The following is a 14,888-nucleotide window of genomic DNA, read 5'->3' as shown; positions in this document are numbered from 1 at the left end:
AACTGGGTGTGTGTCCCAGCTCTGCTGGGTGTGATACAGAGACTGCTTCAGAAGCTCTCCAAGCCTTTGGTGTCTGTAAAGGGAGAAGAGTCAAACATCCCTCAGAGAGGTGACATGAGCCCTGGCGTGTGATAGCTAACACACCTGGTGAGTTCCCGAACCGTTAACTTAGGGGTAGCCATCTCAGTCTTACTCAGATAGATGTTCCCAGAAGGCAGGGACTTTGAATGCTTGAACGTTACATTAGAAGCTGTCCAAACCTGTGTCTGTCTGGGTGCTTACTCCTCATCGATGGTGGTAAGGTCAAAAGGAAAACAAGCAAAGGAAGCAGCTGTGTCTAGGACATAAGCCGCAGTGTTGGTCAAATAGAAGACTTAAACAAACCACAACAATTTAGGAAAGGATTATGAAAAGCCATCGAAAACCAGAAACGTGCCTGTTACCAATCCAATCCCCAAAGCACTGCATACACAGTCACTGTTGTGAGCATAAATGATGGATAGCCAACCAAACACCTATAAAACAAAGAAAAGATGAACAGAAGGGGGACGGGGACCATATGCTTTTAGATGAAGAGGTGACCTCCGCAGGAGTGACACAGGGCATTGCAGATGGGCTGCAGGAGGGAAGGACAGCCTCACACAGCAGATGTGGCTCAGGTGCTAGTGGCAAGCTAGCACACCTGACCCGTGCAAGCCTCAGCTACTGAGCTAGCACACCTGACCCGTGCAAGCCTCAGCTACTGAGTCTTGTTGAAACAAGATACATTCTGGCTGAGGCTGTGTGTGCATCCTGCTCGGTCCTGCTCGTGAAATGAGCACAAAGCACAAGCAGGTGAGCACCTCTAACTGAAATCCAGCATGCTCGTGGCCCCTAACTGAAATCCAGCATGCTAGTGGGAGACTCTGCTGTGGAAGCCAGCTACACAGCTCGTGCCTGGCACTACGGGGCACAGCAGAACACACCACCACCACCAGCACCCATGATCCCCGAATGTGGATGTGACGAATGTGCCCGCATCCATGAAGCAGGGAAGGATCCCCATGGAAACGCTTCATCACTCACATTTCAGCTCCTGGTGCCAGTGCCAGTAACAAGAGGTGCTGACTGTGACCTATTGCTAACCGTTTATCAAGGTAAGGAGGGAGCATCTTGCCTTTTCCTAGTCAGAAACAACACTGGGCATAGTTTTCTATTCCTTGTTTCCTGTACTTAGGACAGGCCTTTAAAAAAACAAACAAACCCGAATTGCACCCTTTTTCATCTGGGATTGCCCCACAAAATCGAATGAGATTTAACCTAAAAGCCAAAGCTCTATCAAATTTTATTTTATTTTTAAAAATTTTATTTATTTATTTGAGAGAGAGAGAGGGCACACACAAGCAGAGGGAGAAGCAGGCTTCCCGCTGAGCAGGGAGCCCGCCGTGGGGCTCAGTCCCAGGACCCTGGGATCATGACCTGAGCCGAAGGCAGATTCTTAACCAACTGAGCCACCCAGGCGCCCCAAGATCTATGAAATTTTAAAGGTGAGAAGGCATGAGGTTACAGCACAGCTTTTATGCCAGACCAACATGAAGGGTACAGCTCCATTATTCTCTAAGAATTACCCTGCGGAGTCCGAGGATTATAAAAAGGAGTGTAAGGCTGCTTCTCCAGTGTCATTGCAAACCTAGTTCTACTGCGTGCTTCCGAACTCCAGGCGATGTGTTCGAACTCTCAACTCCATCATGGTTGACAAATGGGCCGCTTTATCTAAAATGCAGCCCCTTTACATCCATTTGTACCAAAGGCACAAAAAATTAAGAGAAGGATTTCTTACCTTGGCTTTAATATTAGCAAACTGAAAAGCCTGGCTCCTCGTTCATGAATGTGTATCATGGCTTCACGGGTAAGAGTGAAAAAAATATTAAGGAAAAAAAATGCTCAGCTTTGATCTATATAATCTTCTATGTTGATTTACTACCTTCAACTTTTTGAAGGTCTCTTACTGTCATTATCTTATTAATTATCCCTACTTTTTAAAAGGATTCATTGACATATATTGTTATGAGCTGAACTGTGTCCCTCCCAAATTCACAGGCTGAAATCCTAACCCCCAGGGTCTCGGAATTGGAAGTGATGATATATGAGGATGGGCCTTTGAATAGGTAATTAAGGTAACATGAGGTCACTAGGGTGGGCACTAATACCACATACCTGGTGTCCTTATAAGAAGATGAGATCAGGACACACACAGACCATGTGAGGACACACCAAGTGTGAGTCGACACACCAAGGAGAGAGGACTCAGGAGGATCCAGCCCTGCCCACGCCTGGATCTCGCACTGTGAGACACAAATGTCTTTTGTGGGGGCGCCTGGGCGGTTCAGTCATTAAGCGTCCGCCTTCGGTTCAGGTCATGGTGCCAGGGTCCTGGGATCGAGCCCCGCCTCGGGCTCCCTGCTCGGCGGGAAGCCTGCCTCTCCCTCTCCCGCTCCGCCTGCTGGTGTTCCCTCTCTCGCTGTGTCTCTCTCTGTCAAATAAATAAGTAAAATCTTAAAAAAAAAAAAAAAAAGTCTTTTGTTTGCGCTCACCAGACTGTGGCTATTCGTTAGAGCAGCCTGAGCAGACTCATACACATATTTTCTATATCAACTGCTGGAAGTTCTCCTTTTCTTTGTTTTACCGCCTTTCTTGAGGACCTGCTGCATGGCAGGCCCAGGACAATGAGTTGTATATCTCTAATTCAGTTAACTCTCTGACAAAGATGCAGGATATGCATCAGTAGCCCTAGTTTATGGAGAAGGACACTGAGGCTTGGTGTTATAAACTGGCCCCAGATCACGCTAGATGAGGCAACTGCGCCTCCAGTCCAGAGGGATCCAGAAACAGGTCTCGTGTTGTTTCGCCTTCTCTTCCTCCAGGAGCCAGATGCTTTAAGGAGGAAAATGTCTCTGCCTATCTGGAGGAACATCTGTGCATGGATGATGCCTAGAGAGAGCCAAGAGCTGGAGCATACCCATCTGGGAAGGGCCCGCCATCAACGGCATGGTCGTCAAGCGTGGATCACACCGACTAGGGAAACGGGGTGGTGACTCTCCCTCCCTACGTACTCAACCCCAGCAGAACACACCTGGAATACACTGCGTGGGAGATGACACAAGCCTACCTCCCTTCCTCCCTTCCCCGTCCCACCACATCTCCAGGCATGGCCCCTTCCACTAGTTTTAGATCTGGATCACTTAGCTACTGCTACAAAACCACCACCACCAACTTAACAGCTTAAAACACCCATTTCTCAGCTCACGGTTCTGTGCGGTAGAAGCCCGGGATGGCATGGCTAGGTTCTCTGCCATGGGTCTCCCAAAGCTGTCTCCCAAAGACACTCCCAAAGTGTCTGCGAGGCTGGGCTGTTGTTACCTGGAATGTTCAGGAAGGATTCATTTCCAGGATCCTTCAGGTTGCTTCATCAGTTCTGTTCCTTTGGTTGTAGGACTGAGGTCCCCAGTTCCTTGCTGGCTGTTAGCCAGAGATCACTTTCTGCTCCCAGAGGCCACCCAGATTCTTTCTCACATGGTCCCTCCACTCCTCAAACCACCAGCGGCACCCGGAGTCCTTATACTTCAACTATCTCTGACTTCTCCTTCTGCTACCAGCTGGAAAACTACCTCTGCTTTTAAAGGGCTCGTGTGATCAGATGAAACCTACCTCACCCCAATACTCTGTTTTACCGAAATAAGGCAACATAATCAAGGAGGTGATACGTGATCATAAAATGAGCTCCTACCCACACTCAGTGGGGAAGGGGTTGCACAGGGAGGGGCAGCCTTAGAATTCTGCCAACCACAGCACCTCACATACATACCCCTGTCCTTGCCATGTCCGTTGTTCCCTCCACACTGGCATTCTAACCGACCTCTCTCTGCGACCCAATCTCCCATTTTCCACCCTGGAGAAACAGTGATCCATTATCAAACATCAGTGTGACCTTGCCACTTCTGCAGTTAGTGCTCATTTTATTCACTCAACATTTACTGAGCACCTCTGCGAACCTTCCCGGCACCAATTCTGAGCACCATAATGAGAGAAGCCAGTCAGAGAAACCTTATGAAGGACACGCCCTCAAGAAAGGAAAGATGACCCCCAACAAGCAGAGAAGTGTGTAGGTAACACTGTCTCAGGGCAAGACAGGAGCTAGGGCAAAAAATGAACAGATGAAGGAGCTAGCTGGACTGGGAATGGTCTCTGGAAATGCTATTCTAGACGGGCAGCCTGGAAAGATCTGGCTAAGCACAGACAGACCTGCATGGAGCCACCACAGGAAGGTACTGAAGATGGAGTGTTCCACAGAGAGACCAGGAGGTTGAAGATCCTGAAAAGGGGGAGTACTGGCGGTTTAAGGAGCTAGGGACAAACATATAGAGGGCAGAGCTCCCACTGATGAGGAACTCCCTGAAGAAATGAAGTCGGCAAGATGCAAGGATTTATGGGAGGCTGGAATATTTACTGAGTGTAAGCTGCATGGGTGCACAATGCAGGTCACCTCCACCACACGAGCTATGACCCTCAGTAGAGCAACACGGCCAGCCTAAGGTGATGTCGTGGGCAAAGGTTTCAGGGAACAAATCCCCTCGTCTCCCTCCCTCTTGGCTCCTCCCAGGGCTCGCTGTTGGACACTTTAGTTGGTACCCAATGGGAAGCCCAAGGGCATGCCTCCTGCTGATGTGGTCCACAACCATCAACCTTCAGGGGTGGAGTGGGGGATGGAGGCAGAGTGCATGTGGGGCCATAAAAGGACCATCACAGCCCCAACCTTGAAATCTGGAAACATGCCCCGCGGACCGTTGGCGCTCCCTATTTTCAGGTCTCCTAAACACTGAAGATTCAGCAATTAGAAGGCATCGCTGATTTCCCAGGTTCTTTATTTCAGGAACCTCCAAGTTACATATGAACCCCACTGAGAATTCTGCTTCCCTCCAGGCTGGGCTGCTGTCTCAGCTGAAGCTGCCCAGAAACAGGGGGCACTGCCCTGTTTCGTGCAGGGCAGGCAGCTCCCTTCTCATGTGCTCCCACCTGGAGCCTCCACACCCATATTCTGGGACAAGAGGGCTCGTCAGCAAAATGCGTCATCTCTTCCACAGAGATTTTCCATTAGGGGCCACGTTTACTTGCGGCACATGTATCGCTCAGGTGTCACTCTGTGATTTCCAGCTGAATATCACCTCTCTCCCCCTCCCTAGTAAAAAGGCTCTTAAGTCCGCAAACCTTCCCAGCCCTTCATGAGACTCCCTTTTCTCCGGTAGGGGCGACGCTCTGTCCATCTCACACCTTCTTTTATCCCCAGTCCTTTGAACAGTGCCTGACTCTCATTAAACGTTTACAGAAGGATACAGTCTGAGAGGAAATCAGCACAGAAGACTCTACACGTCCACGGGGATGAAATAAAATGCCCTGGACCAAGTCAGGAGGAGAACCCTGATCCCACAAGATTACCATGAGGTCTAACTGAAAGCACAGGTATCCCAGGTCTTTTCGGTGAAGATAAATAGACCTTATCTTCACTCTGGGACCTTCTGCTTAGAAGTCACCAACATCCACACTACCTCCAAACATGCCGTGGCATCCGAGTCCCAGAGAGCAGGAGGGAGGTATTGTTGGAAGTGCATTTTTGGGGGGGCACTGGGTGGCCCAGGCAGTTAAGCGGCTGCCTTCAGCTCAGGTCATGATCCCAGGGTCCTGGGATCGAGTCTCCTGCTCAGCGGGGAGTCTGCTTCTCCCTCTCCTTCTGTCACTCAAATAAATAAAATCTTTAAAAAAAAATAAAAGAAAGTGCATTTTCCTGTGTGCCCGCATGCAATGCAATGGCAACTGCATATGGTAGTAGAAACGTGGGAATTGTAGTCATATTTATTCAGTACAAATTTAGGCAGTGAAACGGCCTTAGCTGCTGCTTCCTTAGTGACGGGGGTGCCCGGTATTGAACTGATTGCTAAGCACTCCATCGCCGGCCATCGACTTGTTCAGATAGAGCAGGGTTGGAAACTTTGGAGCTATGGGCGTTTCGGCCAGATAGCTTTTTGTCGTGGGGGTTGTGGGAGGCACTGTAGGATGGAGAAGCCTTCTATATATTTGGACTGAGCCGCTTTTGCACCCAGGGCTTTGTAACTGGAACTGGGTTTGAGTGCTTGGCCAAGTGGTGTGTGCTGCACTCCCCCTAAACGGTGAAAACCACAGGAGCAGATCTTGCGCAACCTTCACCTCGAATACATGCTCGGTTCTGTGCTTTGTAGCTGAGTGTGCCTGCTTTCAACAGCTCCACCAAAGTACCTTCTCTTTCCAGAGCATGTCTTCTGCGCATAATCAGGTGTTCTTCTGGGGCCTGTGAGAGACCCAGAGGCACTCTTCCAGCAGATGTCAGTGGCGAGGATAGAAAAAGGACGGTTTAAGGTGCAGAGCAGGCCTGGCAAGCAGGCTGCTTGCAGACCCAGCTCCGCGACCGAGGGGACTGAGCAGGCCGTGCACTTCAGCGGCCACCGAGCTCTGCTCTGTGTCATCCTTACAGTACGATGTTCAAGTCAGCGTACAAACCCCTGAACGGCTCACCTGCAGGGTTTCTTCCTAACCAGTAATTATATCTGATGTCCCAAATGGGCAGCCCTTTCAGTTCAGCCCCTGGCATTAGGAAAATAAATAGCCTTCTCCAGCAATCCGGAAGGTACCATTAATCTCTTTTTGCATAGCCAATGCTCCTGATGACATTTAATAATTATTAATGTCCCAAATGGCATCTTATTTTGTTGTTGTTCAGTAAGCTTGATTACTCCTGATTACCTTAAATTATGGCATCACCCAGGTTCACATGGCACTCATGGACACCACGGGTTCCACCTCCTACCCAGCTCCCTGCTAAAAGCTTTATGAAATGCAATGCCTGCTTTTGTCCAAAAACCACAGCCTATGTTTCTAGGCATCGTTTCCTGTTTTCCTCATGTATGGTTGGAAAAAAATGTAAGCTTTCCCAAGTTTTGAGTTTGGTCTGTCATTCAGCAACTGTGACCTCCCACTGGTGCCTCAACGACACTGTGGTTGTCTCTAAGCTGCCTCTTGTTGTTGATCTTCTTGGATACTCATTGGATGCCTTCCCCCTTGTATGGGGAAACCAACGTAAGGATGTGTCTCCACGTGGGAAGGGACTTCCAGTGTTGGGAGAAGCAGGACAGACTCTACTTCTGACCTCCCCTCTTACCCTGACAGACCCTGCCCTTTCGCTGGCTGAATAAATAAATGGATGCATGAAAAAAATCACGGTGGTGGCAGAAGCTGGCTCCCTGCCCCGTAGCTAGCTATGATCCCAGCATGTCTTTTCTTCTCCCAGCTTTATTGAGATATAACGGACACACAGCACTGTGTAAGTTTCAGGTGCATGATGTGTTGATCTGATACATTTATGAATTGCAGAATTATGACCACCACAGCGTCAGCTACCACCTCCATACCATCACATAGTCACCGTTCCTTTTTGTTGTGAGAACTTTCAAGCCCGTCTTACTCTCTGAGCAACATGCAAGCATATGCTACTGTATTATTAGTTTATAACCACCATACTCTACATTAGATCCCCACACTTGTCAATCATATATAAGCTAGAAGTTTGTACCCTTTGAACAATGTCTCCCCATCACCTCTACCCCGTAAGGCCCTGGTAACCACTATTCTACTCTGCGTTTTATGAGTTTGTCCTTTTTAGATCCCACAGTTAAGGGAAATCATACAGTATTTGTCTTTGTCTGGCTTATTCCATTTAGCATAATGCCCTCATGTGATATATGTGGTGATATATATATGACATATGTCATAAGGCCTAATGTGAGATATATTATATATAATAACATGTCATAATATATACGTCATAATGTCTAATGTGAGATATATTATATATATATGTCATAATGCCTAGTGAGATACTATATATGTGTCATAATATATGTCATAATGCCTAATGTGATATTATATATAATAATATATATGTAATAATGCCTAATGTGAGATATATTATATAATATATGCCATAATGGCTAGTGAGATATAATATACATATTATATATGTGTCATAATAATATGTGTCATAATGCCTAAGGTGAGATATATTATATATATGATGTCATAATAATATACATCAAAATGCTTAATGTGATATATTACATATAATAATACATATGTCATAATATCTGTCATAATGCCTAATGTGAGGTATATTATATATATGATAATATATGTCATAATATATATCTGTCATAATGTCTAATGTGAGGTATATTATATACATGATAATAAATATGTCATAATGCCTAATGTGATATATTATGTATATAATATGTCATAATAATATATGTCATAATGCCTAATGTGAGACATGTTATATATATATAATAATATGTATATCATAATAATATGTGTCATAATGCTTAATGTGAGATATATATCATAATAATTATGTATGTCATAATGCCTAATGTGATATATTATATAAAATATATACGTCATAATGCCTAGTGAGATATATTATATAGAGTCATAATATATATGTCATAATGCCTAATGTGAGATATATTATATATAATATATATCATAATAATTAAATATGTCATAATGCCTAATGTCATATATTATATATATGTCATAATGCCTAGTGAGATATATTATATGTCATAATATACGTGTCATAATGCCTAGTGAGATATGTCATATATATGATAATATATGTCATAATAATATATATGTCATAATGCCTGTGAGCTATATTATATATTATATATGTCATTATATATGTCATAATGCCTAATGTGAGATATATTGTATATAATATATATGTCACAATGTATATGTTATAATGCCTAATGTGAGATGTATTATATATATGTCATAGTAATAAATGTCATAATGCCTAATGTGAGATATATCATATATAATATATATGTCATAATGCCTAATGTGAGATGTATTATATATAATATATATGTCATGGTAATATATGTCATAATGCCTAATGTGAGATATACCATATATAATATATGTCATAATATATATGTCATAATGCCTAATGTGAGATATATTATATATAATAATATGTATGTCATAATATGTCATAAAGCCTAATGTGAGATATATTATATAAAATATATATCATAATAATTAAATATGTCATAATGCCTAATGTCATATATTATATATGTCATAATGCCTAGTGAGATATATTATATATATGTCATAATATATGTGTCATAATGCCTACTGAGATATGTCATATATATGATAATATATGTCATAATAATATATATGTCATAATGCCTAATGTGAGCTATATTATATATTATATGTCATTATATATGTCATAATGCCTGTGAGATATATTGTATATAATATATGTCACAATGTATATGTTATAATGCCTAATGTGAGATGTATTATATATAATATATATGTCATAGTAATAAATGTCATAATGCCTAATGTGAGATATATCGTATATAATATATGTCAAAATATGTCATAATGCCTAATGTGAGATGTATTATATATAATATATATGTCATAGTAATAAATGTCATAATGCCTAATGTGAGATATATCGTATATATGTCAAAATATATGTCACAATGCCTAATGTGAGATGTATCATATATAATATATATGTCATAGTAATATATGTGTCATAATGCCTAATGTGAGATATATGTATATAATATATTATGACATTACACATTCCATCTATCACATCATCTTTATCCATTCATCTATGTGGACACTTAGGTTGCTTCCATATCTTGGTCATTGCAAGTAATACTTCAGCGAATATGGGAATGCAGATATCTCTTCACGATGCTGATCTTAATTTCTGTGGATAAACATCCAGAAGTGGACCTGCTGCCTCCAATGGCAGCTCCTTTCCCATGTCTTCAGAAACGCTTAGACTGCTTTCCCCAGTGGCGGCAGCCGCCTGCACTGCCGGCAACAGTGTACAGAGGTTCTCTTCTCTCCGCACTCTCGCCAACACTGCTTATGTCCTGTCCACCTCACTGTCTGAGCAACTGCTGCACTATTTTCTCTCACCTTGGGCTTTTATTTCTTACTTGCATTTATTTTCCTCCCCTTTTTTTTCTGTCTAATTTTCGGTGGACAAATGAGTTGCCAGTCAAGGTAGCAGGAATTGTGGTCTTTCTGTAAATCAATCTTCTCTCCTTGAGGACTGAGCCTGTAGTACCTTTGCCCCCAAGATGAGGCGATCACTGTTGCTAGACTAAACATCCCAAAGCGTGCTAACATTTCCAGACTGTCAGTTACTTGAGGGCTAGAGTCTTGTGTACCTTTATGGCTTCAGAAATCTTTCTCAGAGTCTGGCCCAGGGTGGAATCTCAAATGTTTGTGGGATAAAATGAGAATAATTTTACATTCTCTCCTAAAATAGAGACTATCCATTCCCTCAATAAATACTAAATGAGAACCAACTGTTTCTGGTACTAGAATATTGGCATAAGCCATGCAGACTACTTCCTTGGAATTTAATTTCTTATAGGAGAGACAGACCAAAAAAAAAGGGGGGGGGGGAATGATTTCATATACGCACTATGATGAAGAAGAAAACAAGGTGGTGTGATAAAGAAGGGACAAATACAGAGACAAACGCTCTTGGTCAGCTTCTCTAAGGAGCTGACTCTTGAGCTGAGAGAACTGAATGATTTTTTAAAGAGCCAATCGTGGGGGCGCCTGGTGGCTCGGTTGGTTAAGCATCTGCCTTTGGCTCAGGTCATGATCCCAGGGTCCTGGGATTGGGCTCCCTGCTGGGCGGGGAGTGTGTGTGTGTGTCTCTCTCCCTCTGTCTGCTGCTCCCCTTGCTTGTGCGCCCTCTCTCTCTCTCTCTGTCTCAAATAAATAAATAAAATCCTAAAAAAAAAAAAAAAAAAAAAAGCCGATCGTGGCCAATCATGTTAAGACCTAAGAAACAAAGTCTTTCAGACTTTATAGAAGTAGTAGCAAGTGCAAAGGTCCTATGGTTGGCATCATGAAGAAATAGGAAGAAGACCAGTGCAGCTGCTGGGTGTAATTTGGAGTCCTGAAGAGATAGAAAATGAAGTTGGAGAATACCAGAGCCACTGGGTCAGCAACTGTGTAAACTGATTAGTGTTTCACAGGAGTAAAGAAAATCCCTTTCGTAAGCAGCTGAGGGAGGGAGCTGTGGTATTTTCTCTGAGGTTACCAATGAGAGTAAGGCACCATTTGGGTGTCACTGCCAATCATAATACCATGTTGTTCATCCAGGACCCCCACACCCACCTATATTCAGTCATCCAAGAACAGCTTCCCTCTCTGGCAAGGGAGAGGCTTTTTCACGTGGAAACTTAAGCTTAGTAGGAGAGACATGTCATCATCATATTTGCACTGCAAGTCATCTCTCTTGATCGTGCCCTGGTATGTGCAATCCTGGAAGGGAAGGTTAAATGTCACCAAAAAGAAAAATACCCAACCATACCCCAACTTCTCCATTTCAGTATATCGCTTACTTAAACAGTAACCAACAACTGAGAAAGGAAAGACTTCTAGAATTGTCCCAGATCTGGATGTTCCAAGATAGAGAAGCAAGTTTAATAAGTATGTCAATAAATAAGCAAACCAGATGTGATTTCACACATATCAGACTGTCAAAGACAAAACCAGTAATGTGAGAAAGTGGGAACGCACACATGTGACCAGTGGGAGAGAAGTGGTACAACCCCTCTGGAGGCAATTTTGCAAAATCTGATAAAGTTCAAGATCGGTATAACCAACAACCCAGCAATTCTACTTCTAGTTCTATGCCCTGGAGAAAGTCTCCCATGTGCCCACAAAGAGAGAGGTGCATAGATGTTTACTAAAGCAAGTAAATAAAAAAATCTAAGATCCAGCAAAAGGGAAATGGATGGATTATGATATATTCACATAATGAAATCTCTCATGGCAATTAAAATGAAGAAACCAGAGCTACTTGTGTAAAGATGGTTAAACTTGAAACACCATGTTGAATGGGAGGTAAAACAAGTTGAAAAGTTATTGGTAATTGCACAAATTTTTTTAAACATGTTTTTAAAAAATATTTATTTATTTGAGAGACAGAGAGAGAGAGAGTGAGCATGAGCAGGAGGGGCAGAAGGAGAGGGAGACAGAATCCCAAGTAGACTCCCTGCAGAGCGCAGAGCTAGACGTGGGGCTCGACCTCACAAAGCTGAGACCACCACCTGAGCCGAAACCAAGAGTCGGATGCTTAGCCAACTGCACCATCCAGGCACCCCTGGTGATTGTACGAATTTTTAAAAATTCAGAACAATCCTCACATGTTAAAACTCTAAGAAAGATCATTTAAATGGCATTGCCTGGCTCTGGGAGGGAGGGAAGGAATCACAGCCATAGAAACATACCTATAACACTGTGTCTGTTTTAAAATGCTGAAGCAAATATGCCAAAATGCCAGAATTGTGAAGACCTTTTTGCTGGGTATTCTTAAGATACCTTCTCATAAATTAGGTTTTGGAGCACTCAAGGTTCTGTCAGCGATAATTTATTAATTCAGTTCAGCAATGGAAGGATTGGGGAAAACTGGAGGGGTTACCATTTCTTACTTGTTGGAAACTCTGGTTGCTAAAACAGTAAAAGTGACACCATCTGGATTACTAAAAGAACAGTATAACTCTTCAAAATTACAATGTTCACATATTATTGAGAATTTTTTGTTTTTCCTGAAGAATTATGACCTCAAGCTCTACCAAAGTAATCTTACGTTTGTCTTGAAAAATAATGGATTCTCTAGTAACCTGAACTCTTACTAACAACAGTAGTTCTGTGTTAGTCATTAGAAGGGACAGAGAATTTCTTGACAGAAATGCGTGTTGCAGTCTCTGGAAGAAAAAAAAAAACACTAGAAAAAAATGCAAAAAATATCTGCATTAGTTAGGAATCTGTTTGCTGCTGTTTAAAGAACATTATGTAATGACCCTGGTGAACATGAATAAGCTCTTACTAATAACAAAGATGGTAAGAAAATCTCTCTCTTCTTCCCGCAAACAACCCTGAAACCGTAATACCGAATAATACTGAGTTTCAAAATTGTTAAAATTAGAATGTGCGGCAACAATGGGAAATAAGGAACGTCGATAGTTGCCATTTATTTTTGCCAAACATATCACTAGCAAGAGTGGCTTTTCTAATAATAAGAAACGTCTATTCGTCTCCAATGGGATAATATATAAAAATATTCCCTGCTAGTTCACTAATCCTTTTTTTAGAAAATTTTATTTGTTTATTTGAGAGAGACAGACAGCACAGGAACATGAGTGGGGGGAGGGGCAGAGGGAGAGGGACCAGGAGATGCCCTGCTGAGCAGGGAGCCCGAAGAAGAAGAAGAAGAAGAAGAAGAAGAAGAAGAAGCGGGGCTTGATCCTTGGCCCCTGAGATCCTGACCTGAGCTGAAGGCAGACATTGAACTCCTTGAGCCACGCAGGCGTCCCTAGTTTTATAATTCTTCATTTGAAATTTTGCAGAGTGCCTATACTGAGCTCATTTTGAGGATGGTCCGCAATCATTATACTGACTGACTCAAGATAAATGATGGAAAAAGCCAGTCGTAAGGCATTTTATATTTGTAGCGTCACCCTTCTCTTCCTTTCTGTCTTGAGAATATTCCCTCAGCCCATCAACACGGCATAATATATAGTACTTGCTTGGTGCACCATCACACTCCTCTAAATATGTGTTCACAAATGAAGATAAAAAAGGATAAGAGATTGGCTCTTCCTGGCAGACAGAAGAGGAAGTGCCTCCAGATTGCCCAAATTCATCCTGATGAGAGGGTGCCATTAGCCTCACTGCTCACGAAGGATTTTGGAAGAAAACAAACAAACAAACAAACAAACGAAAAAAACTGAGGAACTTAGAGGAGCGTATGAAAATACAGTACTTAAAAGTGCCACTACTTGTTTTCTTTCATTTAAACAGCCACTCCCCAGGGAGAATCCCCATTCTTCTCTTGTGTAATAAATTCAGGAAGAGACTCATTATTGCTTAATCCTATAACAAGCACACTACTACTTGGGGAATTAACCCACTTAACCCTTTCAGGGTCAAAACTGCCACTTGGAAGTGTGCCCCTGAAAGATCCTTAACCTTCTAATAGGCTGATGCTCCGAGGCGTTTGTGCACAAGAAATATCTTGATTAAAGAATGACCTTGTTTAGCATCTCAAGAAATCTTCAAATTTTTAACTCACTGGTCCATAGTCTGATATTTACAACCAGGCAAATGTCCTATGTACCTCATTATAATTCTACACTTTGGCATGCAAAATTGAAAGTGTTGTTGAAAAGGACTTCCCTTTTGGTTTCCTGGTTTGTAGTAGGGTATTTCTTCTCTGTACACCACTGGAGCAGAAAAGACCAGAGTTTCCCAACACACCTGTTCAAATGATAAGAGAGATTGCTAGTGCTCAGCTTTCTGTCACTTACTCATTCATTCGACAGTATTTGTCTGATGGCCCTACCTATGTGGCCCTACCGGCAGCAGACAGACGCTGGGAATCATGCAGGCAACAGAACCCCAGACACTATACTCATAAGCTAGATGCTTTGGAGGGAGGTGCAAATGGCCTGGGGAAAGGGAGACAGAGTGCCAAGTGGTGGAGAGGGTGTACACAGGTTGAGCAGCAAATGCAGAGACCTGAAGAAGAACAGGGCAGTGAGTCCTGTGGATCCAGCAGCGGTGGGGCTCCCGACAAACACCCTGAGGGGAGTGCATGCTTGAGGGGGTGTGAGGACCGGCAAGACGCCAGGGGGCTGGGATGGGATGGGAGAGCCAGGGGCAGTGGTCAGAGGAGAAGTCAGCTGGAG

Source organism: Eumetopias jubatus, unplaced genomic scaffold, assembly GCF_037043125.1.
Source record: "Eumetopias jubatus isolate StellerSeaLion01/CBP00866 unplaced genomic scaffold, mEumJub1_p1.0 scaffold_11, whole genome shotgun sequence".
Taxonomy (NCBI): domain Eukaryota; kingdom Metazoa; phylum Chordata; class Mammalia; order Carnivora; family Otariidae; genus Eumetopias; species Eumetopias jubatus.
This window is presented reverse-complemented; position numbering follows the sequence as displayed.